The sequence below is a fragment of the Canis lupus genome, chromosome 2 (assembly GCF_048164855.1).
Source record: "Canis lupus baileyi chromosome 2, mCanLup2.hap1, whole genome shotgun sequence".
Lineage (NCBI taxonomy): Eukaryota > Metazoa > Chordata > Mammalia > Carnivora > Canidae > Canis > Canis lupus.
In genome coordinates, this window is record NC_132839.1 from 75,843,486 (window position 1) to 75,855,549 (window position 12,064).

Below are 12,064 nucleotides of genomic sequence, written 5' to 3' on the forward strand. Positions count from 1 at the left end.
TTCTGTGAAACAGATGACCTATTCAAATAATACTAATACAGCATTATGTTATTTTGTAAGCCGTCTCAGTCCACATGATTTGCATGCAACCTTGACCATCCGAGGTAGAACCGCCCATTCAAAGAGGGCACGTGTGCCTCCTTCCCACAGGAACAAATACTGAATCTGTTATTCCAGTGAACTTCCAGCTGTGTTCTTGCTGGTAGCTTCACCTGTGCACCAGCTGTCCCTCACAGAGACCGTCTGTACGCTACACAACCCCTGCCTACCACTGTCCCTAAACATGGTAGGCACCCCAACCACTTTTATCACATATGCTGTTACTGGAACAGTTGCCCTCACCTTGTTGGTGAGTCCTTCTGTGTCAAACATCCCTTTAGGCATGCACATAGAATTATAAATTCTGAAAGCTGGAAATGTCCTTTTAAGCTCTTTAGTAATTTCCCTTATATTTGAAATGAGGAAACGTGGCTGTGGAGAAGCTAAGAGGCCTGTCCAAGTTGGGTGACAGAATTAGGACAATCCGGTCGCTGACCGCCATCCAAGTGCTGCAGAGGACCTATGTTTCCTGATGAAAACACTTTCCAGTGTGAAGCTGAGAAGACGAGTCACTTATCTTCTCCAAAGCTCAAGTTTATTCTCATAAGAGAATGCAACAAGATCATCCTCGAGTTGTCTTCTATCGGGTAACTCTAATTTTCATAATGTCTAATACCAAATGTCCCCAACACTGTGTGGGGATGGAAAGCTGCTCTCGTCTTCCTGTCAAGAATACAAATGTGGGGGAGGGACAGGAAGAGAGAATGGGGTTTATTGATCAGGAAGTGAGAGAAGAGATGGTGGGAGTTAGCAAGCCGTCGCTGGGAACCCCCTCTCTTCCCAGCCCCCCTCTGTGCCCTCCCAGCAAACCAAGGGGACTAGGATGGGGACTTTCCAGAAGCCAGCAATACCACAGCCACTACAGACTCAGCTGTCACCCTCTCGGAGTGCTGGTGGGAGGACAGGAGGGAATAAAAGGGGGATAAAGGGAGCCGTGTTGAAGCTTCTAGCTCCAAGCCAGGTTAGGGACCAGCCAAGACTGGCCAGTTGTTAGGGACCCCCAGGATGGGCAGGGAGTCCCCCGGATAGCTATTCACTTCCCCTTACAGATCAGTGGTTTAGTTTTCCTGTTCTTTAGCCCAGATAGAGTGGGCATGAATTTTTCTGCCACCCGAATCCTCTAATCTCACGCAGTGGGATCACATGGGGCGTGGCTGCACTATTTGTCCCAGAACCCCACCCCATCAGAGCAGCTTCTCCCAGAGCCATCACGCGGAGCTCCTGGAGCCCATGGATCTAACCTCTTCATCATCAAGGATGCTCCGGCCTTAAGTTGACACATAAAGTAATGATGTTTTGAATGACTTCCTTCCTACATGGATCAGAGCCAACTTAAGCCTCGTCCTCTAGGATGCCATGGCCACTTCCTGTATTCTCTTCTACTTTGTGGCACAGGAGAGAGGGGTGGGGGCCTTTGCTGGCCCTCAGGGAGCATGAATATCCCTCCCTCTCGCACAGCTGCTTTGTTATTCTCCTGAAGGTAATAATAATAATAATTTTAACACATAACCTAATAGTACTCACTATGTGACTGTTAACTAATTGAGCTCTCACAACATCCCTGGACAATAAAGATTATTATTATCATATCTAAATAAGGACTCTGGTGGATTTTTACCATTATGAGCGCCAATCTTCAGATAAGAGATGAGAAAGAAGGGGCTGGCACAGAGAAGTAAAGTCACTTGCCCAAGGTCATACCAGCAGCAGATGGCAGAACCAGGTTTTGAACCCGGGTCCTTCCCGTCTAGACTTTCCACCTGCTCTTAACTGCTTTGCTAGAGGAATATTTATTGACCAATTAATTTTACCTCTTCTTGGACATTACATATATGATCTTCTGAATTCTTACAACTTGGAGATGTATGTTTTATCATCCCCATTTTCATAAGGGTCCCCTAGCTAATGATGTAGACAGGATTTGCCTTATGCCCAAACTTCTATTCTTTGTGATATAAATATCTCTAGAAGAGAATAACTCTAAAATATCTTTTTCGTGAATTAGCTGGCTTGTTTTTCTATCTGAATTTTGCTTGGTCTCATTAATCTAAATATGATGTCCAAATTAAACCTTAGAAGTGTAAAAGATATAAATATAATAATAGCAATAAGCAATATTTACTGAGTGCTCACTATGTATCAGGCACTATACTAAGAACTTTACTTGTATGAATTCATTAAGTTTGACAACAAACTCACAACTACTTACCTACTTTGGAAACTTAGATTTACTGATCAGAATTAATGTGTCGTTAAATATGTACGCTCTCTTTTTAAGAGAAAAACACTACTGCTTGTCAAAAGGATACAGACACACTCAAAATTAAATGCCTCTTTGTTGGCGCTAAAACATATTTCCTACATCCTGCACAGCTTTACTGAAACCCGAGTGTCAAGATTATTCATATGGCCCAAATATGACGAATCCTTTTCTAAACATTCGAAAACCTGAAAAGGGACACAGTGCCCTTCAATCTAAGAACCCAGCAAATGGAAATCTCAGCTTGAAAATGTCAAAAATTGCGAGAATGGAAACCCTCATGTCCTTTGTGAAGAATCTGGTTTAAAAATCTTTTTCTTGGAACGTGGGGCTGGGAAGGAAAAAATGAAGATAAAAGTCAGTGAAGGCAATTTGTAAGGTATCAGTTCTGCACTGAAAACCTACAGCCTCTGCCATCATCACCAGGGGGCTTCGAACCCAGGGCTGCCTGTCTGCTGAGTGGAATCACGGGCACTTTCCCACACAGACTCTGATCCTCCAAGTTTTAATGACCAAGAAAAGAAGAGGGCCGGAAAACATGTCACATACTGGGGGCTCTGTGGCCATTATACTTGAGAAGCACAGCCCAGGAGACCGGGAAAGGGGTAAAGCCAACTACACCAACACAGAAGCAGAGTTAGGTCATCTGGGGGATGTAAAGAGCAGAGGCTGGGGGACTTCAGAGAAATGCTGTGCCGGGCAGAAAAGGGGCCTGAGGGAGTTGCCATTTTGACAAGATAAAATTAGAAGTATATTCAAAGACAGGGTCCTCTCAAGCAGGCATCCCTACTCCCGGCACCATAATGATCAGACATGCTGGGTGGATGGGGAACTGGTAAGCGCCAGGCCGCCTGGTGCAGCACTCCCTGCTGCTCACCCAGTCTTACGCCCTAGAAGGTTCCAGAAGGCCTGGCAGGAGCCGCCCACCCACACCTGGCTCCGCACAGCAGTCCACCTGATTGTGATGCAGCCTCTCTGGTGGAGGCTGCTTTCTCCGCAAATGCAAGGCAAAGATCATCAAGAGCTGGGTAATGAGGAAGAAAAGGCAAGTTGCATTTCCTCCGAGTCACCCACTTCCTCCGCAGACCCTGTGGTACCACCTAAGTCAATTAATGTCATCCCAAGACTGGTAGGACAGCACCCAACGAGAATGCTACGGCAGTGAAAAGGGAAATCCCCAGACCTCTCAGTGGGAAGGACAGTGGCAGGAAGCCCCATTTGCAAAACTCAAATTTGATGTTAGCAATTTATACCATGATGAGTTTCCCCCCTATTTTACTGGTTTCCAAATGGCTGGACAAATCAACATAAAGACCTTTATGTTAGTTATCACCCGATACTTTTATTTCCTACTTTGAGCCACACGTAGTCCCTTTCCCATCTCCTCGCACTCAATTAATAGTCTCAGGATCCTCCTCTTCTGTTCACTTCAGGAAATATCCCCTAAACATTTCACAGGGCACCCTGTAATTCACAGCTGTGTCTACCGTCCGGGAGCTCTTATTACATCAGTCGTTACCTAGAGATAAATCTAAGGAGAAACCCCTTTTTATGGTCTTATTTCCCTATAACTTGATAAAAAAAAAAAAAAACAGGGAGATTCAAGACTGTGATAAACATTCTATTTTAAACAGCTCTAAAACACCCGTTTGCAAAAGCAGTCAATCCTTCTTTATACAAACTTTTTTTTTTCATGCAATGTTCTAATTCCTTTAGACAGGCTTCAGGATTCTCGGGCAGGAGCTGATCCTGAGCAACTCCTCGTCCCCAAGCAAGAGAAGCCACCTCACTAAGGCTGGTTTCAGGGATCCCTGACCCAGACTAACAGAACATGAAGTGTTCAGAAATGCAGGGGAGTCATTTAGCAAGGTGGATTCCCCGGCCTGGCGACAACTCTGCATTCAGTCTTCCACCCCAGCCCCCCCCACACAGAGCAGGCCCCCACCCCCCAAAAAACAACAAAACTTGAAGGTGGCTATGCTCCAACTCTTACCAATCCCATCAAATGTAGGCAGAGAATGAATTCCCGCTTTCCAAAAGAAGGGGTTTCTATCAAGGCCTCTGTAGTCCTGCTTACGCACAGGGCGAAAAGTTCTGAAGTTGGGGCTCGTTGAGATAGCGGAGTGTCTTGGGTGTGACCCATGTAAACCAGGTCATTTAAAAACGCTCTTTCAACGTCTGATTATATCAATACAGGAAACCATCCAACCATCCCAGAAGAACGAGAAGATCTCCACCTCACCCATTAAACGCCAGGAAGGTACTCTGAGAAGGGCAGAACAGCCATCACTTTCAATTTCTTTTCCTTTTGAAGCAACTCACAGAGAACAGCCTATTTTAAACAAAATAGCAGGTAAAGCCACCTCTAGGGGGATGTCCAAGGAAACCGTCTCTTGAAAACCACCACCACCGCGCGCCACCAAGTTTGAGGGGTCCCCTGATCACAGAGGGTCAGGAAGGAAGCTGCGAGAAACAATTAAGCAGGGTTTCACGATGGCTGGCGCAGGATGTGCCCATAGAAAGAAATGTTGTGCGCGCGGGTGGAGCTGCCAAAGTCACTACCGCGAAGTACCGGGAACTTGGGAAGGATGGCGAGGGGCTCCCTTGCCCGCCCGCGCCCAGCGCGCTCGCCCTGCGCACCCCACAGCCCCAGAGATGTCTGGCGGGGCGGATGCCGCGCGAGCGGGGTGGGGGGGGGGCAGGAGGAGGGTGCCCCGCGCCGCGGGAGGAGCTCCCGGGCCGCGGTGAACTTGAAGCTTTCACTTTCGTCCAAGCAGGGGAGCAACGCACCCACCCCCGCCCCCCCGGCCCCCCGGAAGCCCCCGGCGCGGCGCGCACAGCAGCTACGCCCCGGGGCCGCGGGACTGCAGCCTCGCGGGCCCGGGAGGGGCGTGCTGGGGCGGGGCGGGGCGGGGCGGGGCGGCCGGGGCCCCGCGGGGGCGCGCCAGCCCCGGGAGGCACCCACCTGGCCCGCGGCGCGCTCAGAGCCCGGGGCCCGGCCGGGGCGCGCAGGTGCTGGCGCGCGGCGCGGGGCGGGCCGGGGCGGGCGGGGCGCCCATGGTCCGGGCGGGGCGCTGTCCGGCGGCGGGGGGCCGCGAGGGGTCCCCTGCCCCCGCTCCCGCCTCGCGGTCACCGGGCTGAGGACGCGGCGGGTCCCGCGGCGGCGGCGGCGGCAGCAACAGGCTCGGCGGCGGCGGCGGAGGAGGCGGCGGAGGCGGCGGAGGCGGAGGCGGCGGAGGCGGAGGAGGCGGAGGAGGTGTCTGCGCGCGGCTCGCGTTTCCTCCTCCCCGGCAGGGCGAGCGCGGGGGAGGCGAGGGGAGGGCAGAGGCCGGGATCGCCCGGCTGGCTCCCCGGGGGCCCGAGCGGGGCACGCGGCGCCCCTCCCTCCCCCCCGTCCCCCTCCCCGCCTCTCCCCTGCGGGCGGCCCCTCCTCACCCTGCCGGGCGGGGCGGGGCGGGGGTGCGGGTGTCCGGGCGCAGGGCCTGGCCCGCCGGCCGCGCGGAATCCGAGGCCCGGGCCCCGCGTGACCGAGGCGCTCGCGGCGGGAGGTGCGGTCGCACGCGCGGGCCCCGGCCGCCGCCTCGTAGCAGGTGCAGGTGGCCCTGCCCGCCGCGCTCCGCCGCTGCCGCCTCGCCAGACGGGCACAGGGAGAAGGGCCCGGGACGCGGGAGGACGGCCTCGCCCCCGGCCCGGCCCGCCCCGCCCCTCGGCCCTAAGCGCACGGAGCGACCCCGGGCTCTGCGGGGCGCTGGCCGGCCGGGCTGGACGCTCGGGGCGCGAGGAGCGAAGGCTGAGACGTCGCCCCTCCCCAGGGCAGCCCGGTCACCCCCTTTCTGACCCGGCGCGTGTCCCTCCCGCGGCTCCGGCGCGCGCAACCCCCGGGTCCCCCCCGGGCCTCCCCCCGCATCCCCTAGAGGGGGGCCCGGGGAAGCGGGCCTCGGGGTGTGGAGCGCGCCCCCGGGGACCAAGACGGGGGCTGGGGATGGCCGGGCGCAGGAACCCCGCACACCTGCCAATGCCCGTCCCAGCGGGGGCCTGGGGGCAGGTTCCCTCCAGGGGGAGCGGGGCGATCTGGGGCGCGCGGGGGACGCGGCCCCGGCTGCGGGGACCAGTGAGCTGCAAGGAGACCCCGTGGGATGCGGGGCGCGGCGGGGGCAGCCACCGGAGGAGGCGGCGGTGGAGGAGCCAGGCGGCCTCTCTTGCAGGATTTTTTTTTTTTTTTTTTTTTTTTTTTTGCTCAGTGGAGCTGGAAGCTGACTTTAGGGAAGTGGCTGAGAGTTAGGACAGCGGAGTTGGACTTAAAACCCAAATCCCAGCTGCACCACTGGGTTGGCCCCGGCAAGCTGCTGCACCGCTGTTCTCCATTCCCTTACCTGGAACATGGGACGGCTGCACGCTTGGGAGGACGACTGCGAGGACAAAATGGGAAAGTGCGTGTCGAGTGCTTACTTAGCACGCTGGCACGAGTGTAGACCTCGGTTTCTGGCAGCAGCTCTCATTACCGCGGCTGGGAGGTAAATAGAAAGCCAAGGTCCTCCCCTCCCAAGCCCTACCGGTGGGTTCTTAGAAGCTGACTGAAGCTCTTTGAAGCCTTTTTGATTAGACCTCCCCCATGGGATTCCTTGATCCCGTTCCTCTGGATGCGCCCATCCAGGGAAGGTGTATTTCGGGGGGACACAAAAGTGTCACACACGGCTTGTTCTAAAACACTCCTAAAAGCAGTGGCTGTTATTCATAGCCGGGGCCAGTGGCTATGGTAGGTGCTGGACATATATCGTTTGTAATCCTTTTTTTTTTTAATTGTTTTTTTTTTTAATTGTTTGTAATCCTAACGAGAATTCTGCTGTGCAGAGGTTATTAAATCCTACTTGACTAGTGAGGAAACTAAGAGGTTAATGCCTCTTGGCGGTGCTGGGACCCCCCCCCCCAAGATCCAAAGCCGCTTGTAACACACTTCTCTCCAGCCACTGTGTACCTCTCTCGTAGCATCAGCTCATTCTGTGTTATAGCACAGGCATTTGTGTCCTTAGCTTTGAATTTTTAAAAGAGAGGTGAAGAATATATAGACAGACATCAGTACTCTAATGACTATGACCTTTATTGGGTTATGGACATTTTTCTTCATGAGGTTATAAGGACCAAATAAGCCAGTTAAGCCATATTGTTGTCTCTTGGATCACACCATGATTATTTCACATCTTTATCTCCAATTCCCCTATATAGTTCTCTTTCCCTCTTTGCAGCAGCCTTCTGAACACACCTACCACCAGAGTGCTAGGATGTCAAGATAGGTACACGGTCATCCGTTTCACTGACACCCCCAAACTGCCCTTCTATCATATCCTGCCAGGCGATGATAGAAACTATGAAACTATGACCTAACAACCCTGCATGCTAGCCACTAACCCCCTGGGAGGTGGAGTCAGGCCAAGGCTGAGCACTGCATGCAGAACATCCTGGCTCGAACCCCCTCCCACCTGCCACCCCACAACCTTTGCTCTTCCTCACTAGCCCCCTTCACCGCTACTCCATCCACACCCCCAGTTCCAGAGTGCAGGAAAACTTAGTACAGGCAGGCAGCCAGATGGGATGCTCATCAGGTCACCAAGGTAGAAAGTGAGAGGGGTGAGGGGCAGAGGTAGGCCTAGACCCCAAGTCTCTCATATTTTTGTGGTGTGGAGGGGCGAAACCTTTTCCCACCCCACTGCTAAAATCTAGCAAGTTGCAGCTCAAGGGTTACAACTTAGTGGGAAATGACCGCCTGCCCTGACCCTACCCTGGGTTAGGGAAGGGCCATTTCCTTGTGTGGACAACCAACCTCTGGACCTCTAGCTCCTCCTGAAATCCTGCCATGAATCATTCTTCTGGGGGTTTCCCCTATAGATTCTCTCCTAATGTAGTCCTTTGCAGCATATGTAATTGTTCATTGTTAAGGCCAAGAACATTTATATCAACTTAAAGATGGCTATGGAGCTCTAAAAAATTGTGAACAAATGATGCCACTAAATCAACTGGGAAGCCCAGGGACAGAAAGAAAACACAGAGGCCATTTTCCTTTTAAAAGGGCAAGGGAACCATATATAAATCTGGAGTGAAAAAGCTTTGGTTAATGTAGGAAAGAGACCTTTAATAAAATAAAAATAAAATTATTATTAAATCGATCAGTTGTTGAAATGTTCATAGTAGTTTGGAACCCAAACTATTATTGCTATGATAACCTAATTTCTAAATATTCATAATAAGGTAAGAGTTCTTAACTAGTGGACCTATTTCCAAAATGAGCATCAGTAAAAGCAAAAAAATTAAGATTATGCTGGATAGAATCCTAGGACGGTAAGGTGGTTCACCAGACATGCTCCCACCAATTGAGGGTGCCTTTCTAGAGCCTGAGGTGGAGACAGTTTCTGAGACAAGCCCAAGCTCAGTGGGAAAGGGTGGGAGATGGAGAATCGGTGTGGAAAGCATAGAAACAGGCAGCACGGCCAAAGCGGAAGCAATGCTGGCTAATTCCCCAATCCTGCCAACCCAAGGCATAACTATTAGCATGTAATCAAACGTTAAATCATTAGCTTTAAGAAATATTCCTGGGATCCCTGGGTGGCTCAGCGGTTTAGCGCCTGTCTTTGGCCCAGGGCCTGGTCCTAGAGTCCCGGGACCGAGTCCCACGTCGGGCTCCCGACATGGAGCCTGCTTCTCCCTCTGCCTGTGTCTCTGCCTCTCTCTCTCTCTCATAAATAAATAAATAAATAAATAAATAAATAAATAAATAAATAAATAAATAAATAAAATCTTTAAAAAAGAAAAAAAGAAATATTCCTCACCAGGGCTCCTGGGTGGCTCAGGTGGTTAAGTGTCAACTCTTGATTTCAGCCAGTTTCATGCTCTCAGGGTCCTGAGATCGAGCCAGCATCAGCCTCCACACTCTGCAGGAAGTCTGCTTGGGGTTCTCTCTCTCTGGCCTTCGCCTGTGCATGCCGCCTCTCTCTCTCTCTCTCTTTCTCTCTCTCTTCCAATAAGTGAATAAATCTTTTTTTAAGTGAATAAATCTTAAAAAATAAAAGAAGAAGAAATATTCCTCATTGACAAGGAAATGAATGGAAGTCAAATCAGAGAATACATTACATTGTCTAGCCTACAACACTAGAACCTTGGGGTTGCTTTCTGAAAGGCACAAGAATGATAAAATATAGTGTAGGAAAAATAAAATGAGCAGTTAGCCAATGTGGATCTCGGAATTTCAGCAATTTAAGTAAACAAAAGTTACACTGCATGGGAGACTCATGCTTACCATGGATGAGACAACATAAATCTACATGCAGCGAGAGCAAGTGAAGTGTATAGAGTAAGCTTCTGTGAAGTGTCTAATTTCCTTTTATGGACAAAGCAGATAAAACTCTGGGCACTGCTTCCATTTCCCTTTTCAGCTTCCTCTCCTGTTTGTTAAATCCTTGCTGTCTCTGCACAAGCAACGGTTCCACGCAGCCCTCTAACAGTATCGAGCCTTTACTTGGGGTCCCCACTGCCCACCTGAGCCCGGTTTTGTGGGTTTGAGCATCAAGCACCACGCTAAGCAGCAAATGTCATAAGATAGCATGTCACCTTTTTGTTATAGTGTCTGGATTTGTCTCAAGTCAGTGAGAGTTTCTTTGTATAAATTGTAGGAGTTCTGGATCTTGGGGATTTTACCCAGACCCAAATGGGCAAAATGACCAAGCTTCCACTACTGTGCGATTCCCGCTTTATTTAATCCTGATTGCTATTAGCACATTACTGGTACATAGGGTGTAATCTCACCTAGAAAAATGTAGTCGAAAAAAAATTTAAAAAAAAGAAAAAGAAAAATGTAGTCGCCGGCTACCTGGTCTCCCTGCTTTTGTCCTCGCCACCCTGCAGTCTGTGTTTAATACAGCAGTCAAGCGAAGGTGCTGAAATATTAGTTGGGCCGTGTCATTGCTCTGCTTAGAACCCTCTCACGGCTTCCCAGATTTTCCAGAGTAAAAGTTCGTCATTGTAATGGTTTATAAAGCCCTGTGGGACCTTCCCCCTTCCCACACTACTACCTCTGTACTTCCTTGCCCGCTACAAGCCCTGGGTCACTCTGCACACACTGACCATGCCAGGCATATACATGCCCCAGGGCCTTTGACTCCCTCTACTCTCTGCCAGGTGGGCTCTTTCCTCAGATATCCACATTACCCCTAGTTTACCTTCTTAAGTCATTGATTAAAATAATATCTTCTCCTTGAGGCCTTCTCTGGCTAACTTTTTGAAAGTGGAAACCACTTGTACCCCTCCCCCCACAAAAAAACCCACCACACACACACACACACACACTGCTTATCCTCTTTTCCTGATCTATATTTCTCCATTCTTCATAGCACTTATTGCTAATATGTTACTTGTATATCTCTTGTTGTTGTTACTTAAGCATCTTGTCACGGTTCCCTCTGCCACCACCCAACCCCATGAGGGCAGAGAATTTTTTCTGCCTTGCTCACTGCTGCCTGCTGTATCTTCAATGCATAGAATAGAACCTAGCATGTAGTGGACGTTCAATAAATAGGTGCTGAATGAATGAATGAAAAATTTGTGAATTCATTGAGTATCTATATAGGACTTCCCTTAGATTAGAAACTTTCAAGGTTTCCCTCTATTTACCCCTTTGTGATCTTGTCCAGTTTCTCAACTGTCCTAAGAGTTCATTCCTCCCCTTCAGGTGAGCCGAATGGTAAAACACATTGTTTCACCTTGTTTCACCATCGACATAGGATCTGATTTTCAGATATACTATGAAAGGGTTGTAAAACCATGGAACAGCTGAGAATTCATCCACACTCAATATTTGTCCCAAGTTTGGTTAAGAAAAATACCATTTTGGAGTACTATCTGAAAGATACACAGTCCCATTTGCCCTTAGAATCTGGACCCCCTAAAATCAGCTTCTGTATCAGGTCAACCCAAGTGAAAAGCAGTTTGCCGGGACTGTATCCATAAAAATTCCTTTTATTGAATCGCACGTTGACATTTTCACATTTGCCCATACCAAGGGAATACGTTTTATAAAAATGCCCTATTCAGTCTGAGGATATTATTTAATACCTAACATAATGTCCTTTTAAGGAGAATCCAGGAAAAACAATGCTCTTAGGGTTCTACCGGGAATAACTTTTCTTTGGTAATTGGTGGTATCTTCCTCCTTGCACTAACGAATGTGCTCATGGGTCAGATTTGGGATCCGTTGCTTGATGAGTATTAAGGTCATTTGTATATGAAGTCATTGATTCACAGATGCCCTTTCTAAGCCTTTGCCAGCTCGTGTTTTCACCCACCCAAGACAAAGTATAAATAACAATATACAACCCCACAAAGCTGAATTAGACTATCTTGTATTCTGAAGTCACGTTATTTCCACTTTGTAGGTATTATCAAAAGAATCTTTTATGAAATGATGGTGAGAGTGGTAGGAGCCTTTGTCGGGTTGTTTTAGTTTTGTTTGTGAATGCTTTTACCTGGCAAAAAGAGTATGCTGGCACACTTCTGTTCTTTCCTAGTGTTTGGGAAAATTTTACTAGTTCAGAAAATCTGAAGTCGAAGAGTCAGTGGTTTCCCTTCTAGCTTCATACAACCTCACCTATTTTCTCTTCCTTTAATTTTATTTTCTTATTCACTTGTTTTTAAGGTTTTTGTTGCTTTGTACACATTTAA

The 12,064-nt window shown here is 49.5% G+C and overlaps 1 protein-coding gene across 3 annotated transcripts in view; it reads right to left on the minus strand.

Annotated features, from left to right (window-relative positions):
• Positions 1 to 4,966, minus strand: part of TBC1D1 (TBC1 domain family member 1) — a 238,078-nt gene extending 233,112 nt beyond the window's left edge. For 2 of the 3 annotated variants that reach the window (XM_072807653.1, XM_072807642.1), the window contains exon 1: positions 4,353 to 4,966. The gene's annotated coding sequence lies outside the window, so the exon portion shown is untranslated. The remainder of the gene's footprint in view (positions 1 to 4,352) is intronic. The other variant, XM_072807663.1, reaches the window with a different exon arrangement.
• Between the last annotated feature and the right edge of the window lie 7,098 nt (positions 4,967 to 12,064).